General features: G+C 34.9%; 2 pseudogenes across 1 annotated transcript in view; both read right to left on the bottom strand.

Annotated features, from left to right (window-relative positions):
* The window catches only part of LOC147822459 (zinc finger protein 106 pseudogene), a 146,700-nt pseudogene that overhangs the window by 26,718 nt on the left and 94,568 nt on the right, over nucleotides 1-25,414 (bottom strand). The gene's annotated exons all lie outside the window — the stretch shown is intronic.
* LOC110346223 (FUN14 domain-containing protein 1 pseudogene) overlaps nucleotides 10,661-25,414 on the bottom strand; it is a 28,789-nt pseudogene continuing 14,035 nt past the window's right edge.

Raw genomic sequence — 25,414 nt, 5'->3', positions numbered from 1 at the left:
AGAAGTTTTTCACATCCTTGGTTAGGTTAATTCCTAGGTTTTTCATTTTTCTTGAAATTCCTTTGAATGGTATTGTTTTCATAATATAATTCTCATAGATTTCATTATTGGTGTATGCAAATGCTAATAAGTTATGTGTGTTTATCTTGTATCCTGCTACATCATAGTAGTTGGTTATTAATTTTTAAAGTGTTTTGGTGGAGTTCTTTGGATCTTCTATGTAAAGTATCTTATGATTCAGTTTTTTTGATCAAGTCCTCCAATTTATGTCTGGCAATTTAATAAGGATATGCTTTGGGAGCTTCCTTTTTGTCATGCTTGTTTGATGTTCTTTAAGTGTCTTTTATTTGTATTTTAAACTCATTTGGAAAATTTTCTTCTATGATCTCTGTAAACATGTCGGTAAATCCATCTGTGTTATCTTCGAGGTTATCTGAAACTCCAATTAGCCTTAGATCGGTCTTCTTATTATCATCTAGTGCCTGCTGATCATCATCTCTTTTCTTTTACTTTCTTCGTGGCTTCTTTGAGTACTTCATTATAGTCCACTATGTTGTGCTCAATTTCAGACACTCTTCTTCACACTGGTGATTTCTGCAATTTATGAATACTATATAATTTTTTTAATTTCAGGAATTTCTGTTTGACATATTTTCAAGAATTCTATACCAAGATGCATTATATAAAGGTACAATTCCCAACGAGAAATGTAATTGTGTTGTATACCTACAATGTACCAATAAAAGAATTTAATACAAAAAAAAAGAATTCTATGTTCTTGTTGAATCTGTCATTCAAGCTTTGAACTATTTTGTTTAGTTTGTCCAATTTTTTACCTATTTTCCCCAAATTCTCCATGGGTATATTGAGTGAAATTGCTGTGAATTTTTGGTTCGTTTCCTCTTTTCACTCATCTAGTTTCTTCATCCCTTCTATAAACTTTTCGTACCTGGGCTGTTATGATGCTTACACTATAACTGTGAATTTATTCTCTAGGCTAAAGGGAGATACAAAATTCCTCATGGTATGTTTTCAACTTACCCTGACAGATACCACTATAACTGATTGGCTGGAATTGGGCATTCAATGTGGTTGATTATAGGAGTCACATCATAAAAGCTGAGGAAAGATCGATCAAAAAGGAAGGATCTAGAAGATCCAACATGGCTGAGTAGAGGAGCAGCTACTTTAGAGACATTCAGTGAACAGCAACTAGAAACACACACAGAAAGACAATTTATCATAAATGGAACAAGGGACAAGAGATTTACCAAACAGATTCTATCTCAAAAGAGATTTGAGCACTCAAAATCTCTGGCAAAAGGAGCTACATGTGAACCACATGTTCACTGGAGTATTTAATCCTTGTTCCCATTAGATATCATATAGTTTTGAAGTTTTGCTTCTTGAATTATTTAATAGTGTGAGGTTATGTTATGTTCTTTTATTTGTGTGTGTGTTTATTAGGTTTTCACATTTGTGTAATTTTTTCTTCCATTGGTCCTGATTTAATAAGCCTCTAGGTTCTCTTCTTTGTCTCAGCTTCCTATCTAGCTTCTTCACCTCCAACTCCCAAAACAACATTATTACCATATTTCTTAATTTTTTCCAAATACATAAACTTCTCCTTCCAAGCTTTTAATTTCCCATACTTAGCTCTCCTCAGTCACTTCTATATTCTCTAGTATTAACACTTGAACCTACATGTCCTAATCCTTTGACTCTCCTACATCTTACCTAGCAGGTTCTGAAAAGCACAGAGATTTCCTCAATCACAAAGTAAATCTCCTACATTCCAGATCTGACCCTTGCCCCCACAAATATCCTCTCAAAACTCTCAATACTAACCCTTCAACTCAACTAAAAGTACTCCAATAGAATCAGTCCCCACATCAAACTTTTCTTCTCATCTATTATCATCCCCACACAAGACTTTCCCTTAATATTTTACACTCCTCATTGAACCACCTTCCATTCTACTCCCTCCACCTTACCTACCTCATTGCAGAAAAATTACAAATAATACATGGTCAAAGAATGCATAGAGGATATAGACATGGAGGAAGTGTAACTGCAAGTCTATCATATAAAAGTGGTATATGATTGAATCTGCTAATGTTGTTATAACCATAAGTAATTCTTTTAGCAAAGCCTAGGACAGATCCCAAATCACTTAATGTAAATAAAAGAAGATGTAAATACTTCCAGTGGACATAGAAAGCTGAAAATTATTCACAGGGAGGCAACATCCTACTAAAAATCTCCATATAAGCCACAAATTCTCCTCAGTTTTCTAGTCCCCAACCTGAATACCCTCAAAAGAGGGGGGAAAGGTGGGCTATATATAAATATATATATATATATATATATATATATATATATATATATACAAACTAAACCACAGATACACAGAAGAGCATGTGGAAGCTGTGCAGCAGAAGACCCCTGAGTTCTTCCAACTCTCCCAAGGCAGACCAAGGGTCACAAAGGGATAAAATAAAAACCACAAAGCATAAATACATGAAAAGTTCTTAGAAGGGATGAAGAAAATATATAAGTTCAAAGAGGGAATGAACCAAAAGTTGGCAGTAATTTCACCAGTATGCCCATAGTGAATTTCAGTGAAATAAGTAAAAAAAAAAAATTGAATGAGCTAATGAATACAGTTCAAAATCTGAATGACAGATTCAACAAGGATATGGAATCCTCTAAAAAAAAGTCAGAAATACCTGAAATATAAAACTGTATAGAATGAATGAATTGTAGAAATGACCAATATGAGAGCAGAGTGCCTAAACTGAGGACAAAATAGTGAATTACAATGAAGTGCTCAAAGAAACCACAAAGAAAATAAGAGAAAAAGAGAAAACTATCCAGCAGCTACCAGATGACAAGATCAATCTAAGGCTAATTGCAGTTAGATAAAAATTAGAAGATAACACAGATGCATTCACTAACATGCTTGCAGAAAACAAAGGAAATTTCTCAAATATAAGAAAAGAGTTTAAAATAAAAGTAAGTGATGCTTATGAAACGCCAAATATGACAAAAAAGAAGCTCACCAAGGCATATTCTTATTAAATTATCAAATATCTAGCAAAAAAACCAGTATTTTAATAATGAGCCGAGAAAAACAAAAGAAATGACCTATAAAGGTAAACCAATTCGAATCATAGTAGACATCTTCACACAAACCCCAAAGGCCAGAAGAACTCAGAGTGAAGTATTTCAAGCCCCAAGAGTAAATAACTTTCAACCAGATTAACTTATTAAGCAAAGCTGTCTTTCAAAATAGAAAGAGAAATAAGTTATTTTGATGGAAAAATCTGGGTGAAAAGATATGAGTGCTAAACCAGCTCTCGAGAAAATAAGAATATTCTCAACAGAAATAATGGGACTGACACAGCTAAAACAGAAGAGACCAGTGAGATAAATAGGTAAACAGCAACAAAAACTGTCAGGAAAAAAACCCAAATGATTCACCAAGAGATAAGAAAGGCAATGATAGTAAATAACACATTTCAGTAATATCTCTCAACATCATCAGCCTCAACTCTCCAATTAAAAGACACAGGTGAGCAGACTGGATGAAAAACAGAATCAATCCAACAGTCTGTTTTAACCAAGAAATTAATGTAATAAAAAAGATTCATAGACTAAAAACTGAAGGATGGAAAACAATATTTAATGCACCAGTACCTCCAAAGAAGCATCAGTAAAATTTTTAATCTCAATCATGGTAAACATCAACCTAAAACTGATTAGAAGAGATAAAGTAGCTTCCCTACATATTAGTTAAGAAAATAAACCAACAAGAAGAGATAAAATTGATAAATATTTATGCACTAAATACTGGAGCATCTATCTTCATAAAATTTAAAGGATCAGATAAACACTAACACAATCATAGTAAGGGACCTTACCACCCTACTTTTGCAAAGAGATAGTTCAACTAACCAAAATATCAATAAAGAGATATCAGAGTTCAAGCACTCCCTTGAACATATGAACTTAGTTCATCTCTACATAGTATTCCACCCCTCTACAATAGAGTATACATTCTTTTCAGCAGCACATGGTACATTTTCCAAAGCAGATTACATACTAGTTCACAAAGCCTGCATAAGTAATTGTAAAAGAGTTGAAATTACCCCATGAATACTATCAGACTACAGTGCAACGAAAATAAAAATCAATCACAGAAGAAATCACAGAAAAGGTAGAAGCAATTAGGACCTTGAAAACAAGCAGGGGTAGCAATTTTAATATCAGACACTGTAAACCTCACACCAAAACAAACTAGAGGACATAAAGAAAGTCACTACATACTAGTGAAGCGAACAATCCAACAAGAAGAGATAACATTTATAAATATTTATGCACTAAATACTGGAGCATCTATCTTCATAAAAAGTGCTGAAATTAAAAGATCAAATCAACACTAACACAATCATGGTACAGGATCTTAGTACTCTAATTTTGCAAAGAGATAGATCAACAAAAGTAAAATCTAATAAAGAGATATCATAGCTGAACCAAACCCTTAAACATATGGACTTAGTTGATATCTACATAGTATTCCATTCTTTTCAGAGTATACATTCTTTTCAGCAACATACAGTACTTTTTCCAAAAAAGTACCATGTACTAGTCCACAAAGACTGCTTAAGTAAATAGAACAGAGTAGAAATTACTCCATGCATACTATCAGACCACTGTGTAATGAGAATAACAATTAATGACAAGAAATTTTGGAAAAGGGAAAAGCTCCTGAAAATTTAATAATACAATACTGAACAATGAATGTATACAGAAGAAATCAAAGGTATAATAAAAGAAGAATAGAAGATGAAAAGTGCTATCTTGCAAATTGGAAGGGGTCTATGGGACCTTGTCTAAGAGCAAGGAATGAGGGGGGAGGGGATGGGGAACACACATTACTATTGTTTGCAGATGGCATGATACTTTATATAGAAGACCCAAAGAACTTCACCAAAAAAACTTTGAAAATTAATAACCAACTACTGTGATGTAGCAGGATACATGATTAACACTCAAAAGTTATTAGCATTTGCATATACCAATAATTAAATCTATGAGAATTACATTATGAAAACAATACTATTGAAAGGAGCTTTAGGAAAAATTAAATACCTAAGAATTTAAAATAACAAAAGGTGTGAAAGACCTCTACAAATTAAACTATAGTATTCCGAAAAAGGAGACTGAAGAGTACATTAGGAAATGAAAGGATAACCCCTGATCCTTGATAGGCAGAATCAATATTGTCAAAATGGCCATACTCCCAAAACTGTTATATAGATTCACAGCAGGCCAAATCAAAATAGCAGCAGCATACTTTACAGAACTAGAGAAAACAACTCTAAAATTTATATGGAACCAGAAGAGACCCAGAATAGTAAAAGCAACTTTGGGCAACAATAACAAAGCAGGAGGCATAGCAATACCTGAATTCAAACTATACTACAAAGCAATAGTGACAAAAGTGGCATGGTACTAGAATAAAAACAGATATTTGAATCAAGGGAACAGAATAGAAGATACTAAAACATCCCCAGACATTCAGCTATTTAATCTTTGACAAAAGTACCAAAAGCATATGCTGGAAGAAAGACAACTTATTCAACAATTGGTGTTGGGAAAACTGGTAAGAACCAGTTTGCAGAAGACTGAAACTGTACACTTAACTCTCAACATATACTAAATTAAAAACAAAATGGATCAAAGATATAAACATTAAGACTACCTGAAAATAAATTATGTAAAATACTAGTGGACATATGTATAGGAAAGTATTTTCCAAACAGCACTTCAATTACACAAGAAATAACAGCAATAATCAACAAATGGGATTAAATCAGACTGAAAAGATTCTTACAGCAAAAAGTCAATCAGTAGTGTGAAGAGACAACCTACAGAATGAGAAAAATGTTTTACCAGCTCCCAGACAGAGGAATAATATCTAGAATATACAACGTACTCAAAAAATTAAATTACCTAAAATTAAAGACACAGTCAAGAAATGGGCTAGAGAAATGAACAGACACTTCTCAGAAGAAAAAGTTCAAATGGTCAACAAATATATGAAAAAATGTTCAACATCTCTGGTCATTAGTCAACATCTCTGGTCATTAGAGAAATGCAAATTAAAACAATGCTAAGATTCCATCTTACTCTATAAAGAATGGCAAACATCAAGAAGTCAAACAATAACAAATGCTGGCATGGCTGAGGTGAAAACGGTGTCTTCCTTCACTCTTGATGGGAATGTAATCTAGTAGAACCATTGTGGAAATCAGTATGCAGATTTCTCAAAGAACTAAAATTGGAAATTCTATATGACCCAGTTATCCAACCTTTGATTATCTTCCCCAATGAGATTAAGATATCATACTACAATGATACATATATACCAATATTTATAGCAGCACAATTTATAGTAGCTAAATCCTGGAAGCAGCCTGTATACCTATCAACAGATGAGTGGATAAAGAAATTGTGGTATCTATATATAATGGAATACTACTCAGCTCTAAAAAAAGGCCAAATTTGAGACATTTGTAGGAAAATGAATGCGCCTGAACAATATAATGTTGAGTGAAATAAGCCAGACATACAACTCAAATACCATATGGTATCTCTCATTTGAGTGAGGCAAAGTATAAACAAAGAATAATAAAGGAGAGATAAAGGGGGAGAAGTTGTTGGATCTCTTGCAATAGGGAAGAGGACTTAGGGAACAAGGGAAAGGGGTGAGTAGAAGGAAAAGGGGAAATAAAGAAAATAAAGATGTGCCATGTACAAGAACCTAATAACCTCAATTAATGTAAACATTATATGCCATAACATGAACTAAGATTAATAATATCAACAAGAATAAAAAATGTGATAGAGGAACTGGAGGAGGAGAAAGAGAGGGGGAAGGAAGGAAAAGGAGATTAAAAAAGAAAAGACACAAGCTTGAGTATGTATATGTAACCATTCCTCAAGATGACTGTAACCTGCATGTACTGCAAACATCAACTAATAAAATTTTTTAAATGGAGTAAAGAAAAATTAGTAACATTAGATAACAGTAGCAGAAAAAAAACAACTAGGATAAGGATGAACAGTAGAAAATGGAGATTTTGCTACCAGAAAAGAAAATAAGAAAAAATACTCAAGAAATAGGTTAAAAGAGAGTGAGAGAAGAAAAGGAGAGAGAAAAAATTATTCACCCTCAAAATAAAACTAAGTTTTTGAAAAGGGCGAATAAGAAAATGGGTGATACAAATCCAAACTCCACCAATAATAATAATAATAATAATAATAATAATAATAATAATAATATACCAATAGAGGAAAAGGAAAAATTGGTTTAAAAGAAGAGAGAAAAGAAAGAAAATGAAAAACAAAGATGAAAAAATTCCTACATATTTCCAGTAAAATATTTTCTTCCAGAGCCTGCAGACTTTAATCTTATAAGTCACATTCATCTTTTCTCTTCTTTATAAATGTGTGGGTTTGTGTGAAAATTTCTCAGTTTAGTTGGTCCCCTGTCTGTAAACTCTTGTTTGTCACAGCTGTCCAAGCTGGAGCACCAGCCCAGGAAAGGTGTGGAGCATTGTATTCTGAGGCTCCTGGTATGAATTCCTTCTGATTCGAAGCCAACACTGGGTACCTGATGCATATTCCTGTGTGCATGGGACCAGCTCCAGGTGGGACCAGCTGGAGCCTTATGTCACCTTGCGACACCAAGTGGAAACCCAGTTGCTCCCAGGACTGATGTAGGGAGATTCTGGCAGGCCCAGTGCAGGTGGCAGGGTGTTGGGTGGTGTCTCACAGTCATCTAGAGCACTGAGCAAAACAGGCAGACCTTTAATCCTTGTTGCTAGCTAGGTAGAGGACTGACTTAATGTGCCAGGCAGGGACTATGCCCAAGACTCTGGAAAAATGCAGGGTGGAGGCTAATGTTTCCAGAGTGGAGGCAATTCACCTGGTGCTGAACATGCATTCTCATAGTCCAACTGTACCAAACAGAGACTAAGTAGGATTGGAGATCCCTTTGGAAATCCAAGATGCCCGGGAGTGGTGCTAGATGTCAGACAGAGTCTGGCAGGTCTAGGATTGGTGGAGGGCAGTGAGAGCTTTGTGCACTCAAGGGAGCCCAGGGTTCTGGGTACAAAATCAAACCAGATCAATATTTGCTTTGTGTGCTGGATGAACATTCCAGTTGGTGTAGGATCAGTTTAAGGCTCCTAGCGGTGACTTGGGTGTGCCTGGAGTCCAATATTGATGATTTCTGTCACAAGTAGCATTTGCTTGTTTGCCTTCTCAGAGTTTGAGGTGAGGCAGGTGGGGAGGGAGCCTCTCCTGCCCCTGGTCTCCTGCAGCTCGTATGTGTCAGCAAGAATGCTGAAGGGCTGCAACCTTCTCAGTATTTGGAGAGGGGGTGATGAGGTAAGAGGGTCTGTATTACCCCAGTCTATCCTGTGAGGCTACACTTTGATGCACTCCTTGGATCCCTTCAGCTATCTGGGAAGTTCCCAAAATGGTTGTTTTCAAGATGAGATAGAGCAGAGGCCTTGTGGGCCAGCCCTGTCAGAGTGCTTTTCCTCTTTTTAACTCTTACGTGTATGTTTTGTTTGATCTATAAGTGTCTACTTTAGAAATGATTTTTTGTTTCAGCATGTATGTCCCTCCCCGTCTTCTAATGTCCTTTGCTTTTAGTTGGTCTTCTCTGAGTCTCTCAGATGTGACTCCTCCTTCAACCATGTTAGATCCAGACTGTGGCTTTTTGAAGTGCCCTCCCTCCACTGAAGCCACTCTGTCCCTTCTCCCCAGATCATGGTTACCATTCAAGCCTAGGTGTCTCCTCGCTGCTATTGGTAGGTAGGGAACAGGATCAACCCTCTGGTCTCTGAAGATTGTAAGCTTCAGGAGTGAGTGGGCTGATGGACTTAATGTCTGCAGTCCTAGCATCTAGTAGCTCATTTCTCTCACCCAGTGTTTTCTCATCTAGGATAATGTTGGTTGGTTAATCCTCATCTCTGGTGCACTATGTTGTGGGGAAGCAAAATGTACAACCTGCTTGGAGTTGGTGGATGTTTGTGTGATTTTGTCCAGGAGCACTGCTCATTTGGAGCAGGCCTGCTTGCCCTCAATGTTCTGGGTGTTTGCTCAAATGAGGAATGGGTGAGACTCTGCTGGTGTAGGCCTACTTGCTCTTGTGGAGGAAGGGTGCTACTCATCCCCAAGGTCAAATCCTTTAACACATGGCCATGCCTTTGAGGACATTCCAGATCCAAATTGTAAAACCAGTCTTATAATTAAGGGGAGATTCCAGATTTGCACCAAGTTTTGTAGGCAATCAATTTAGACTGTACAGTGTGATTCAAGACAGACATCAACACGATTTTTGCTGCCTTGATACCACTGAGGTTTTTAGTAAGACTGTACTAGGATTTTTATAATTCTTTAAGAATCTTAAACTTTCATTGCCCATATTTGCTATTTTTGTTTCCTTCACTCTTTCACCAGTGGTTAATACCTTTAAAACCCAAAGGATGTGTGTTTATTTGAAAGACTAGTAAGGGAGATAGAATCTGGATAAATGATGCTCTGCTGTTCAGCCAGGTATGGTATGAAGAAAAGAAGAGACTTTCTCAAAATATATTTAGTAATGGTAATTCTGAATATATGTGGGCCATGGATCTGTGAGTGATAGTTCCTGCACCTAGTTAGAACATAAGAAGACAGGAACTTAGAGGTGACTGAAAATGAGAAGCAAACTAGGGACTGAAGTAATGGGATAGTTGTACATGGGAATATTTTGATAAATTCTGGGCCACTATTTAAGTGATAGTTGTGGTCATGTTAATACTCTTCTGATTATACTGTTGCCATTGTAATAGGAATTGCAATTGACTGCAATGCTAGTGAATCTTGTACTTCCTCTACCATTTGCTGTTCTTCCACCTCTGTTTGGGATTGCTATCTGGGTATGGTGTTATGAGAAGAAAATTATGAACCAGACATAAAAGAGTGATAAAATAGTAGATAGATCACTGGAGATCACTGTAGATAAAACTGGAGACAGGAGACTTGGTAATTTGGGTATCATTTTTGTATTTAATAAATTTAGGAAGAATATTTCAAAAAAAATATGAGCTCACCTAGAGAAGATTGAAATTTCTCATTAGCTGTGTCTGCTTCAGCTGCCAGACACCTGACCATTAATATCTCATTCCTTAAAGGTGTCTCTGATCTACAGAAATTCTTCAATATAGGAGAAGAGTTTTGCTTGGTTAGGACAACTTCCTTTGAAAATATATGCAAGGGTGCCAGTTCAGTAGACTGGAGCCCTCTTTGGCAGACGTGGTAGAATCACAACACTGGAGAATTTTTCTTGATGCTATTATAAATGGGATTGTTTTCCTATTTTCTTTCTTCGTGGGCTCAATATTAGTGTATAGGCAAGCTATTGATTTTGTATGCTGCTACATTGTTGAATTTGGCTATTAATTTTAGAAATATGTTGGTGGAATTTTATGGCTATACTACATGAAGTATTATGTTATCTGCAAATAGTTATAATTTTACTTCTTCCTTTCATATATATATATATCCCTTTTATATATATATATGTTTTTTGTATATTATATATATATCCCTTTTATTTCTTTATCTTGACAGACTGCTTTGGGTAATGTTTTGAGTACTGTATTGAACAGGAGTGTTGACAGAGGACATCTTTGGCTTATTCCTGATTTTAGAGGGAAAGTTTTTCTCAATTTAGTATGATGTTGGCCATTGGTTTGTCATAAATGGCTTTCATCAGACTGAGATAATGTCTCTCTGTACCTATTTCTTCAGTGTTTTATCAGGAATGGATGCTGGATTTTATCAGGTTTTTTCTGTTTCTATTGATATGATCATGTTATTTTTGTCCTTGCATGTATTTATGTGGTGCATCGTATGTTATTGATTTGTGTATGATGAACCATTTTTGCATCGCTGGGTCAAAGGCTATCTGGTCATGATGTCTGATCTTTTTCATTACTTGCTGCATTGTGTTTCCTGGTACCTTGTCGAGGATTTTTGAACCTATGTTCTTTTTAAAAATTGGACTGTAGTTTTCTTTTTCAGTTGAATATTTGTGTAGTTTTGGAATCAGGGTAATGCTAACCTCCAGGAATGAGTGGAGTATTCCTTCCTTTTGAATTCCATTAAAGAGTTTGAAGAATATTGTCATTATATCTTCTCTGAGGTTCTTGTAGAATTCTGCAGTGAATCTATGAAGTCCTGAGCTTTTCTTGGTTACTATGGTGTGGGGTTTTTTGCTGTCTTAATTTCTTTGCCATTATTAAGTTTTCAAAGTTTTCATGTCTTCTTGGTTGAATTTTGGTAATTCATATGTGTCTAGAAATTTGTCCATTTAGTCAATATTCTCCAATTTGTTGACAAGCAGTTTTTTATAGTAGTTACTGATGACGTTCTGGATTTGGGTAGTGTCCATTGTGATGTATTTTTTCTCATTTCTAATTTCATTGTTGTTGGTCTTTTATTTCCTTCTATTAGTAAATTTGTTTAAGGCTTTGTCTATTTTGTTTATTCATTCAAAGAACCAGTTCTTTGATTTATTGATTCTTTTTACACATTTTATTATTATGTGTTCACAGTATTTAATATTGCATTCATCTTAGGGAGTAGGTACATGTAATTAACATATCAGTTCTTTTTATTTGCCTTTCCTCCCCTTTACTCCTCTCTCCTTCCATCTCTAGATCACCTTTCTCCAGTTATTTTCTTTTTAGTCCATGTTTGTGAAACAATGATTACATTCACTGTGGGTTTTGGTGCATGTACATGAAACATCTCTATTCTTTTTATGTCCCCCCATTTCTTATTTCCCTTTTTAGTCTCAATTTTTTTAAATTTCCAATTTGATCTTTATGATTTTTTTTCTTGTACTAGGTTTGGGTTTGGACTCTTCTTGTTTACAATGATATTGAAGTTCATCATTAGAGTAATTATTTAAGCTCCCTCTGTTTTTCTAATCTGAGTTTCACATCAATAAATTTCCCTCTTAGGATTGTTTAGTCTTTTTAAAAAGTTTTAAAGAATTTGTAAACCTGTCTATGAGGTATAAGTGCTAAAAACAAGAATAATAAGAACACATGTACCATATGATCACACTTATATACTAAAATGTGTTCAAAGAAAGTACATTTGCAGAAATGTAGTGCAAACTATAAACAGTAGCCCTCTATTGTTTATGGTATTATGGATGATGTTTATATTTTTCTTTAATCTTCTGTGTTTTCCAGATTTTCTGTAATGAGCAGGTGTATATTTTATAGCCAAAGAAAAGTTATTGAAAAAATGTGAAAAAAAGAAATGGGAAGATCATGAGACCTGCTTGACCATTTTTTTTTACTATATAATAAAGAAATCCTGGCCAGAGAATTATTAGGGGTATATTCCAGGAAATCTCCCTTAGATGCAAATCCCAGACCCAGATGCAAGACACTACTTTTTCAAATAAAGTAAACTTTAAAGCTGTAGATATTTTTCAAGAGGCAAGGGTAAAAGAAAAATACTATAATATTTTAGTGGAGCAATGCTGCCACCAAAAGAAAAATATTGAAGATATTCTCATGACCAGAGAGAGAAAAAGAGAGAAGAAAATACAGAACAGGAGAGTAAAAGAAAAGAAATAAGAAAAAGAGAAATTTTCAATCTACAAGATTAACTGATTTCCTGCTTTTTCCAAAGTCACTCACCAGGGTCACTTTGTAGTAGTAGAACCAGTCTTACTCTCTTCAGTGATCACTATCAAGCATACTTATAGTTAGCTTAGCCTTGAGGCATTTGAGTGTCCAAAGTGAGGATTAGATCTTTGAAGGTCTGAAAGTTCTCATTACAGAAAACAAGAGCCTTTTTTAAGGGGTTGAGATGATAGTATGTGCAAAATAAGCAGGTCAGGATCATGATATTTGGGTGGATATTTGAACAGCAGCTTTCAAATTATACTTCATAGACTGGTAATGGTTCAGTAGAAGTGGTTTAGGAAACTTCTCATTTTAACCAGAGTGATCTCCTCTACATTTTTTATTTAAGAATGTTTGAGTTTAATTTAGCAGTATATATGAGTCACTAATGAGAATAAAGAAAGAGGTTAAAGATCAATCCCACATTCAATTTTAAGGAGGCTCATTATACTAAAAGCATGCAGCCTGTATCCAATCTTAAAAGCATGTCCCATGTTGACAGTGCACAAAGTATACTATGGGGACTTCTCAAATGGAGATTGTCTCAATATCTGCAAAGTCTGTTCAATCTGAAGTACTCAATCTACCTTGTTCTGCTCTTTCCCCAAGTTGGTTGGGGGAAACTAGAACTCTATGAACAAAATTAATAATATGGGAAGGTTTTGGAGACAAGAAGACTCTGTGACAGTATGGTGTTGGCTCTGTGAAACAAGTACATTTGTCTAGTGTTTAACCAACATAATGCTACCTAAACCCTGAAAGCCATTGCACTTACATCTCAGACTTGATCAAGGAGACATTCTCTTTAAACTACAAGTTTATGACTACATAGAAAATCATGGTTCTTCAGATTGTAGGTTCAAACTACATTACTAAGTATTTTATGATGCTTTTTACTTCTTGGTGAAGAAGGGGCCAAAATAATAATTAGGATTTTTAGAATGGAAAAGAAGGTATATTCAAGCTTAATAAAATGAATCAGTGACCCAGCTATATGTGCCTCCAAAATTATTAGAACTTCTCAGGCCACAGGATTAACAAATCACAAAATTAGAAGTTAATATATGGGAATATATTTTTAAACTACATACATCAGAAAATAAAAGATTTATATGAATCTTCTCTGAAAGGTATTGTTATGATATAATCAAAGGAATAATTGCAAGGAATAACCAACCCAAAAACTGGAGTAGAGTCAATTTAAGTCTAATAAGCCTACCATTTCCAAAGTCTTCTACAAAAGAGAACTACAATTCTTCAGCTTATGGCAAATACATCTTTTATTTTAAAAAGTCAGCTCTAATATTGAAACTACGAGACAAATTTTAATTATTGCCACTCTACTGTATAATCCAATAGACATCTTATTTAAATAAAAAGAATAATAGTTTTATTGGGCAATAGATGCACATATTTTTTCTTATATTCATAGCCAATGATGATATTGTATTGACTAGTTTCTAAATAGACATCATATTTTAAAAAATGATACAAGCCACATTTTCTTAGGAATACTATTGTTCACACACCACATACATTGTTTAAATGCAGATACTCATTTGGAAATCTTCAGATGACAAAATGCTAATGTGAATTTTGTTCAGCTAGTTGTTTCTTCTTGCTCCCAAGACTCTGATGGCATGTGTTGTTGAGAGATTAACCCTTTGGCCACTTCTCTTCTCACATTTGGATCTACTAATATAGAACATTCATGTCCTTAAGATGCAAGGCCAAGCAAAAAGCCTTCCACAAATCACAATACTCCATTTGATAAATACTTCTGTTGCTCTTTCAAGTATATTATTGATTTCAGGTATTTCTTTATTTGCTCATTTCTTTATCTGTTTTTTGTTTCATTTTGTTTGCATTTTTTAATTCTTTTCCAGTCAATCTGCACATAGCCACTGTAGCTAGCAATCTGAAAGAGGAAAAGCAACCATCTACTGTACATGTTGCAAGTTTTCCAAACTTTTAGAATAAAAATTCCACACAACATCCAGTCACACTATTCTACTGATTATTTTTTCTATCATAGGTCAGGATTGGTGATCAAACACTAAGTTCCACCAGTAATGTCTTCTTACACACTCATTTAAATCCAACACTTCTTAAAGAGTCATCATCATTTTCATATTCATGGGGCAGGGGTTCCAAGACAACATGTTCTTGGGTGGTCCCTGCCTTCCTTACTCACTCCTGCACTTTAAGAGTTCCTTTCTATGTATTTTTTTCCAGTGCTGGGTATCTAACTCAGGACCATGCACTTGCAAGGCAGGCACAGTGCCACTGAGCTAAATCCCCGGCCCAATCTCTATGTATTTTATATATTGAATTTCCACATGAAATTTTATTTGAAGAAAAAGACAATAATCAAAACCATTGGAAGAGAGTATCATTTAGGTTTTGATTCATGATTTTGCATGTTTACAGTACAGTATCATGATATATGAGAGGTTCAGTTGGAATTGTGAGGGTAGGACTGGGTCATTCCTTTCCCTTACTTGTTGCTTCCCCTAGAATTCTATGAAATTGGGATATTTGTAGGCTCCTTAACATTTTTAAATTCACTGTATATTCTGAGGTGTTCTGAAAGTGAGATGTGGGTTTCCATGATGACTTGGTACCATTGGGAATTCAAAACTCATTTTCTAATATACTCCAATTTCTCACTGAGGTTGCTATGACAAGATTCAGGAAGTATCAAGGAAAGGAAAGACATGAGTGTTTTAGGAAATAGAATGACATAATAAGGATTCTATTTTTATCAAATTAAAGATTATTAAATCTCATCTGCAAAAAATAAACATTTAAAAATGATAATTCACTTTTGAAAAAGTATAGGAATGAGGTACAGGCTTACAAAACATTAAAACATAAATCCACAGTAATTAAAAGTTTGGTACAAGTGCAGAAATAAAATGAAAGAAAATTGGAATACAAGTGTAAAATCAATCCAAGTTTATATAATTTACAAGCAATATTTCAAATCATTAGGAAAAGGATTGACTAACAAATTATTGATATTAGAACAATGAGCTGGGCATTTGAAATAAATTAGTTTACCTCATTTCTTACAATAAAATATATACACATACTTTAAATATTTTAACATTAAAAAACTGCAGAAATATTAAAAGAAAATGTAGTAAATATTTTTTATAATTATGGTTTGTGGAAAGTTTTTTCTAACTATGACATAAAGGCAGCTGCCATTCCACTGCTCCTAGGGCAGAGGAGGTGAGCCAATCCCAGAACCCAGGAGGAGGCTCCCCCACTGCCATTCCAACTCTCCTAGGGCATAGGAGGTGAGCCAATCCCAGCACCCGGGAGGAGGCTCACCTGCTGCCATTCCACTGCTCCTAGGGCATAGGAGGTGAGCCAATTCCAGCACTGAGGAGGAGGCTTCCTTCTGCCATTCCACCACTCCTAGGGCAGAGGAGGTGAGCCAATCCCAGCGCCCAAGAGGAGGCACCCTGCTGCAATTCCACCACTCCTACGCAGAGGTGGTGAGCCACTTGGGCACCAGCAGCACACACACCCCCCACCGCCCACCGTGGAAATGAGAAGACACATAAACAAGCCTCAAAAACAGACTTCCAGGTCACATACAGCAACCCCAAAGGGAAACAAGATGGAAAAATCTGATACTAAACCACCTGGACTCCCTGAACTGGCAACAGAAGAGGATATGGAAAAAATGAAACCAGAAATAATTTCTCAGATAACAGCAAAGATTGTGCCCATAGTGCAAGACATGATTAATAAATCTAGAGAGGACACAGATAAAAAAACAGAGGATTTGAGGAACATGATGGAATCCCAACATAGGAAGCAAATGGAATCCATAACACAGATGCAAACACATTTCCAGGAGATTAAAAACTCCACTGAAAGTCTAAGCAGCAGAATGAACCAATGTGAGGATAGAATTTCAGATACAGAAGGTAAGATTGCAATTAGTGACCAGGAAAAGAAAAATTGCTTAAAATTGCAAGGGACCAAGAGAAAGCAATCCAGCAACCGATAGACGATGCAAAGAAGAATAACATAAGACTGATTGGAGTCAATGAAGAAACAGGAGACAGTGCAGATGACATAAAAAACTGTTCACAGAAGTGATGGCAGAAAACTTCCCAAGCAGGAGAAAAGAACTTGACATACAGATAAGTGAGGCATATAGGACTCCAACTAGCCTTGATCAAAAAAAAATCTGCACTGCAGGGGATTTAGCTCAGTGGTTTCACTACCTGGTGCACAAGCACAAGGACCCAAGTTCGATCGCTGGTACCAAAAAAACAAAAAAATCTACACATAGTCATATAATAGTTAGGATTCCAGAACCCCAACAGAAGAACAAAATTCTACAAGCAGTGAGAGAAAAGAAACAAATCACATACACAGGAAAGCCCATCAGAATCACAGCAGACTTCTCAATGCAAACCCTCAAGGCAAGAAGAGCTTGGAGTGATGTATTTCAAGCCCTAAAGGAAAACAGCCTCCAACCCAGATTGATGTACCCTGCAAAACTATCTTTCAAAATTGATGGAGAAATAAGATACTTTCATGATAAAGAGAACCTTAAGAACTTCATGAATACCAAACCAACTCCAAAAAATTTTAGACCATATTCTAGTAAAAGAAAATGAGGATCACAACCCCAGGAAGCCCAGCAGAATGAATCCATTGGGAGTGACAAATTAAATGCAAAGAGGGAGATTCCAAAAAAAAGAAAAAGTCATGGCAAGACTTTTAAAGCTTTTAACTTCATCTCCCTAATGAGTGTATAATTCAATCTTGTTATTGTACTGATTAGTATTTTTCTGATTCTAGTGTTGCACACCTTTCCTTGTGCTCTACTGGCTATTTATCATCTTCTTGTGTCTACTTTTTAATTGGGTTGTCTGTTAATGAGCTGTAAGAGTTCTTTATATATTCTGGTCATAAGTTATGTTCATTGTAAATATAGTCTGTTTAAGGACTACTTTTCATTTTAACGATGTCATTTAAAGTCCTAAATTTTGATGGAATCTCATTTATCAATGTTTTTCTTTTATACATCATGTTTTTTGTATCCTAGGAAGTTCTTGCCTACCCTAAATTCATAAACATTTTCCCGCATAATTTCTTCTTAAAGTTTTATAGTATTAGTCTTTCATATTTAGGTTCATAGATCCTTTCAAGTTATTTTTATATACGGAAGTAAAGGGTTGAGGTTAATTTTTTTTTTTTTTTGGTACCGGAGATTGAACTCGTGTCCTTGTGCTTGCGCAGCAGGCGGCAAAACCACTGAGCTAAATCCTCGGCCTGAGGTTAATTTTTTATATACGGATACCAGGTGTTCTAGTGCCATTTGCTGAAAACACTCTCTGTTCTGCGCCTCTTGAATTGAGTTTATATTTTATAAAATGTTAATGTTAAATAATCTTTCAAAACTCAGTGGACCATTATGTGTGGTTCTAGATTCTCTGTTTTATTCCAATGATCTATATGTCTTTTCTTACACCAACACTGCCTTGATTACTGTAGCTTTAGAGGAAGTCTTAAAATTAGGTACTAAACGTCTTCCAACACTGTTTTTCTTTTCCTTTTTCTTTTACTTTTCTAGGTCGTTTGTACTCATACATAACTTTTAAATTTCAATATCCAATTTTTCATTTATAGCAAGTATATATAGATCTGATTTTTTATATATACCTTGTGTTTTCTAATCCTGCTAAATTCAAATACAAGTTCTAGGGGCTCCTAGAGATTTTTTTAGTATTTTCTCTATAGATGGTCATTTCATCTACATATAAAGATTTTGCTTCTACCTTGCCAATCCTATCCTAATGGTGTCATTTTATTGCCAGACTATTTTGGTTTAGGCCTATGTTTCAAAGTTTAATAGAAGAGTAGGCATATCTGCCCTTGTTCCCCACCTTAGGGAGAAAGCATTGTATCTTCTCCATTCATATAAGGCATTTTTGCTGGAAGTATGGTGTATATGTCTTTAATCTGTTGAGAAGCTTCTGTTCTACTTCTAGTCTCCTGATACCTTTTACCATGAACAGCTGTAGAATTTAGTCCAATACTTTTTCTCCAACTAGTGACAGGATCATATGGCTTTCTCCTTTCCTCTGTTAAAATGATGACTTTTGGGGGTTGATCTTCCAATGCTGAATCAACACTGATATCCTTATAATAAAACCACTTTCTACATACTGCCAGATCTGACCTCTAATAGTTTGTTTTGTTAAACAAATTTCTATCTATGTTCATACTTTTTTCTTCTATTATCATTATTCAGTTTTAGGATTTGCACAATGTTGATTTCCTAAAATGAGGGGAGAAGTGTTCCTTTTTTTTTTGTGCTTTAAATGTTTGATATAATTTATCAGTTAAAATGTATATGAGCCTGTTGTTGTCACATAGGTAGATTTTGAAGCTAGGACTACACTTTCTTTAATAGGTGCTATTCAAATTTTATATTTCCTCCAGAGTCAGTTTCATTAATTTGAATTCCAAGGTACTTCTTAGAAGTTGTCAAATTTATTTCAAAAATGATTTTTGTAATATGCTTTCTATATCCTTTTAAATTCTGTAAAATCTATGGTAATGTCCTCTAAGTTTTGATATTATAATTTAAAAATGTATAATTGATATTGTGTAATAGGAAGAAAAGGTCTAAAGGAGTAGGGGAAGTGGTAGGGTTAGGGGAAAGGAAATAAGGGAATAGAAAAAATATGAGAAAGAAAAAAATGGAAACAAAGTCTTTGCAAATAGGGAAGGGTGGAGGGGTTGAAGGGAGGGCAGGGGAAGGGGAAAAAAATAAGAACCAAGATACTCATGTAATGGTACAAGATCCCAATGATGTATGTAACTGTTTTTTATACCTAAAATATACCAATAAACTTAATGAGAAAAAAATATGACATAAAGGCACAAAATATGGTAGGAATGGTTGAGATTTGACTATAAAAATTATTAAACTTCTTAATAGCAAATAATAATAAGAATAACAATATAAAATATCAGAGGGTGATCAATCCTTCAACTATCTAGAAAGGGAGATGGTGAGGGCTAAAGAAAAAAAGACAATAGAGATTTGCATAATTTCAAATACAGGGGGAGCTAGGTGGTCAGTGCCTCAGAGTGGACAAAGACAAAAACACTCCCAAGCTAGGCATTATTTATTGAGTGCACACAATAATTGGAGGGAGTATGAGGTGACTTGGGAGTGGTGGTAATCCTATATTGATGAAGATCTTATGCTGATGAGGTTCTTAGGTCATGAGGATCTTATGTTGATGAAGGCAGTAAGGAGCACATTCTTATAATAGTTGATGGTCCAAGATAGCAGGCTAATAAAAACCTTGTCCTTCCTCCAGGGGAATCCTTTCTTTTTTTATTACTTTCCAGTTATCTAAGAACCAGGGTGTCTTCAGCTGATGTACACTTGCTCTTGAGCATCAATCACAGGACCATTGAGGCCTCAATCTGTGGCTGGAGGCAAAATGGAGTCTCAGCATGCCATAGCAGCTGGCTCGTGGGCAAGGTGACATTGGGCCTTAGGCAGCTATAGTCATACTTTAATTATGAAATTATTTTTTCCCAAAACTTATGTAGAATGTCTCTCAACAATAAAACAGAACAAACAAGATTAAAATACTTATACAATACTGGAAATTATGGCATGCATTCATAACATGCACAACAAGCAAAGATGTATATACAGAGCCCTTGCCAATTGATTACAAAATCAATTACAAAACTCCTCTATCAGCCCACACTGTTAAACTACTATAAAAAAAAATCTCAATTTTAGTAGTTTACAATCACCAGCTTCATTTGTATCATCTGCCATGAGAGGGAACCACTGGACCAAGACAAGTGAATGTGCATCAAGAGTCTCAGTCTCTGTTGAAGGGAGGCAGGATTCTCCAAAATCTTAGTTCTACATGCTGGCCTGATAAATGGTGCTTGAGTTCACCATAGTTTAAGGCTGAATCTCTAAGAATTTTCCTTAAACCTTCAGTTGTTCCCGGCTCTCCAGGTATTCAATATTTTCTCATTTATATTTACAAGTTGCTATCTGGGTGAAGGCCCAGAAAAATCATTTGTATTTGAGCTATGTTCTTAGGGAGCACAGGAAATAGATTTGTTCCAAGAGTCAAAAACAAATCATTAAAGCTGAACTTTCTCATATAAAATACAACCAGTGAGATATAAACCTAGTTTGAAATCTTTAATGCTATGATTTTACCTTGCTTTGATCTTCTTCATCATAATACTCAACCTATTTCTTTCTTTTCTTTTTACTTCTCCCATTTAACACTGTATAGAAATCCCACAATTTCATTGAAATGAATATGATTGTGAAGCCCTGCATTATTCTTTGCTATTTTCTAGAAATGAAACTGTGTACTTCTTGCTAGGAGGAAAAAGCCATTTTCTGATGTAAGTGTTGGAGGGAGGAACATTCACTAATTTTCAACTGAAGACTGAAAACTTCTTTGGTTTATTTCATAGTTAGCCGGCAGGCAGTTGGGAAAAAAAAATCCCTCTAGTCTAAACAATTTGCCTGGTTTTTCTTCAGTGATTGTCCTACATCTTAAGTCTCTTTCCTCCCACTGACATTCTTTGGTTATTTAAGAAATTATTTCATAGAAGAAATGAGTGAGTACATTATCCATGGAAATGACTGAAATGCTGCAAATTAGGATTCATCACCTGGTTTCTTTAGGCATAGGAGCAGTAATGGATCTGCTGCTATTATTGATTCTGGGTTTCTTTATTTTCACTGTCCATCTATGCCGACACACTGGCCACTCCATTATAAACAATTCTTTTAACTTTGAATGTGCTCTCTGCTTCTTGAAACCCTGACTGATAAACATAAGTGTACAATTCACACTCCACACATATTACACAGATGCATATTTCCAAGTACAGATTTACATCTATATTAATGGCATCCAACTATGCTGCAGTTTTTCTCTTTGATAACATTTTTCTATTATTAATTATGATTTAACATTATCTTCTATAACCAATTACATATATAAATAGAATTAATAACCTTGTATAGATCCTTTTATCCATAGTCCATAGTTAAAAATCTATATGTATATAAACATATACATATAAGATTGGACGGTTTTTGTCATAGCTTTTGTACAGAAATGCTATCATAGCATTTGTATCTTTCTTTTCTTACAGTATATTATGAAAATTTGTCAAAGTCAACTTATATAAGGCTTTTATTTCCTTTGCTTTTTTGTGGTATGGAGAGCCTTGCTCATGGTAGGCAAGTGTCCTACCACTGAATTACATCCTCCACTCTTTCACTTTTTAAGGATATTTTTATTATTGCCTATTAATTTATAAAATTTTGGATTTCAATATAGTATTTTTCTACATCCATAAAACATATTTTGATCCACATGATCCATCTATAATGCTCATTTGGCATGTACCCAAAGGAATTAAAGTCAGAATACTGCAGGGATATCTGCATAACCATGTTTAGTGAGGCCCAATTCACAATAGTTAAGTTATGGAAACAGCATAGATTGCTATCAGCAGATGATGGATAAAGAAAATGTGTACATATACACAATAGAGTATTATTTAGCTATAAAGAAGAATAAAATTATGTCACTAGCAGGAAAATGGATGGTACTGGAGGCCATCATTTTATGCAAAATAATCAGACTCATAGACAAGTATCACATGTTTTCCCTAATATTTGAAATCTAAAAAGATTACATGAAAGTAGGTGGAAGAGTATTATTAGATGAGAGGAAGGAAATAAGAGGTAGAAAGAAAGGATGTTGTAAGGGAGGGTAGTGGGGGATGGATACAATATGAAAATCAGACAGTAAGAAATGGATACAATATGAAAATCCCACAGTAAAAATAGATGCAATATGAAAATCTCTCACTGACAAATGAATACAATATGAAAATCTCACAGTAAAAAACAGATACAATATGAAAATCCCACAGCATGAAAAGCCCACACTGAAACCCAATATTTTGTAAACATAATAGGCACTAATAAAGAACTTTTTACAAAGACAACTTTCTGTTAATGGTTATGAGGTTTTTGAAAATTTTAAGGCTGTGAGTTTGTGTCTGTGTTTTTGGTGAGTCAAATAGTGGAACTGGGCTACAGTTCTAGGAGTAGGATTCCTCCAGGTACACTCCTATATCAACATGTTGATTTGCATGACAGTTTGAATTTAAATGAGGATTAATACCCTCTGAAACAATGACCTTTTCCAAGAAAATTCCATGTTTTCCAGAGTGTCCTATGTACCAAATCTGCATGGGATTCCTTATTACTGGTGAAGTTACTACATAAACATTCACAACATCATCATAGTCATATGTTTTAAAATAATGTGTCTGTTATCCATTTGCCAGAGATATTTTGCAGGCTAAGTGTTAAGAACAACAGTGTCAGGATAAAGCACTGAGATGAACTGTGAAGCAGCTTTCCAAGGTTCCTTCCTGAACCTCCACACCCACGAGTAGCATCCTATAGATTTTGTAAGGAAAATCTATTTTACACAGAAGTTTATATAAATCTAAAGAAAATACTCCTTTTAGAAAAGAAGTTTATCATTCAAAAACTTCTTTCTAGGACATGTCATCAAGACAGTGGAATAGGACTCTTCTGTGCTTGTCACCCCAATGAAACTTCAATTCAAACAACTATGCAGGTATGAAAATACTTGCAAAGGAGCTAAGACATCAGGTGAGAGATTATATTACCTTAGTGAAGCACAACAGTGAGAAAACATACATTGAAGAGGGTATGAAAGACAGTTTTATATTTCCAGAAGCACCTTCTCCCCAATCCTAAGCAGCACCTCATGGAGAGTCTCTCCTCATGAAAGAGTGAAGTGAGCACTGGATTTGCCTTAAATCCAAACCTTGGCCCTCCACAGTATTTCATATAAGATGAAAAATCAACAGAGTGTTCTTTTTCAAATCTGCACATGTTGATTCTCAAAGGCATCCAAAATTTGAAAGGTAGTAATTAAAATAATCTGCCCTTATAATTGCTATTAGGTGATCATTTTGCTGCCGATAAAATTATGAAGTTTTTGCATGAAACTCCCTGAAAATCATAATATTGTTAATTTTCTTCAGCTTTTCATTTTCACTATGGAAGACACTACATGGGCATTTACAACATTATCATAGACATATGATTTTTAAAATAATTTATCTGTTATCCATATAACACAGAAACTTTGCAGACCCAGTTTTAAAGACTATAGTGTCCAAGTAAAGCACAGAAATGAACTGTGAGGCAGTTTTCCAAAATACTTTCCTGAACTTCCACATCAACAAGCAGAAACTATATCACACATTTTCAAAGCAAATTTTATTTTCTTGGCAGTACAGTTTGTTAACTCTCAGATAATATGCAAAGGTTCTTCCAGAATTACAATATCTGGGATTTTCTTCATAGACAGCCTCATGTTTCCATAACCTGCAGCCTCCCTTTCAAGTAAGATTGTTTGTAGCATTGCCATTTCACTTAGATTTCTTTTCCACAGTAAATCCAATTTTCCCATTTTCATTAGTCCAATGATGATATTGGCTTTCTCTGAATATTTCTTCTTGAACTTAAGGTGGTATAAGTACTGATGTTCTTCTGTTTACTACAAAAATATCCTTGTTCCAAATGTACACCCATCTTCTCCATCCTTGTTGATAGTATTTAATTCTCACCAAGTGTACATTTCACATGGTTCTAAGGAAATCTTTTGTATAAACACAGTGAGAGATGAAATATTTTGAATCTGAACTTCAAGAAATAAGTCATTCATGTTTGAATTTTAAAACTTGGCTTTAATGTCCAATGATGGGGAGAAAGGAAACAAGCAAAGATTCCTAAGAAATATCTTCACACTGAATTGAATAGATATTGAATCCTCAGGGATGACTCTGCCAATATCCGTTACTTTGTCAAGAATGACATCAATGCAGTTGTCCACAAATCACTGTAGCCATGGAGATCTAAAAATGAAAGGGTTGAATATTTGTCTGAAGATCAGCATTTTCAACATTATTTCTATAACTAATGGCTGTCACTTGGAATTCTCATATGACTGTAAATTTTCTCTTTCTGAAATGCAGTTCTTAAAATTTATGGTGATATTAGCTTTTTCCACAAACATTCACATTTCTGGTGGAGGACCACTTCTCATGAGCTGGTTAGAGAAATTAGCAGATAAATCATTATATTCACATGTCACTGGAAATTTAATGAACAAATTGTTTAGTAGACAGTATCACTTTGAGTGACAGAAATATATCATGTCTGGGTGTATTCCTTTCCATTTTGACTACAATTTTGCCCCATTGTTTTAATATCCAGGATTTATTTCAATCAGGTGTGGTAAGATGAAAAACACTCAAATGCTTTGAAAGGAAGTGTTTATTACTTGCAATTCCCAAGGGACAAGGGCACAGTTTGCCTCACAAGGCCATATAGGGAAAAACCAAAGTTGACCAGGAGGAAGGAGGAGCAAGCGGCAAGTGTAGTCACAAGCTTTATGGTTTCATTGATAAACACACAAAAAGGCAGGCTAAGTGACTTAGGACTAAAGACTTGAAATAACATCACCTTGCTCAGAGCCGTA

This window comes from Heterocephalus glaber, unplaced genomic scaffold (assembly GCF_053883595.1).
Source record: "Heterocephalus glaber isolate CG9 unplaced genomic scaffold, H.glaber_assembly_v1.0 deba00001613, whole genome shotgun sequence".
Taxonomy (NCBI): domain Eukaryota; kingdom Metazoa; phylum Chordata; class Mammalia; order Rodentia; family Bathyergidae; genus Heterocephalus; species Heterocephalus glaber.
Note: the sequence above shows the minus strand (reverse complement) of the source record. Positions and strands in the feature narration are given on the sequence as shown.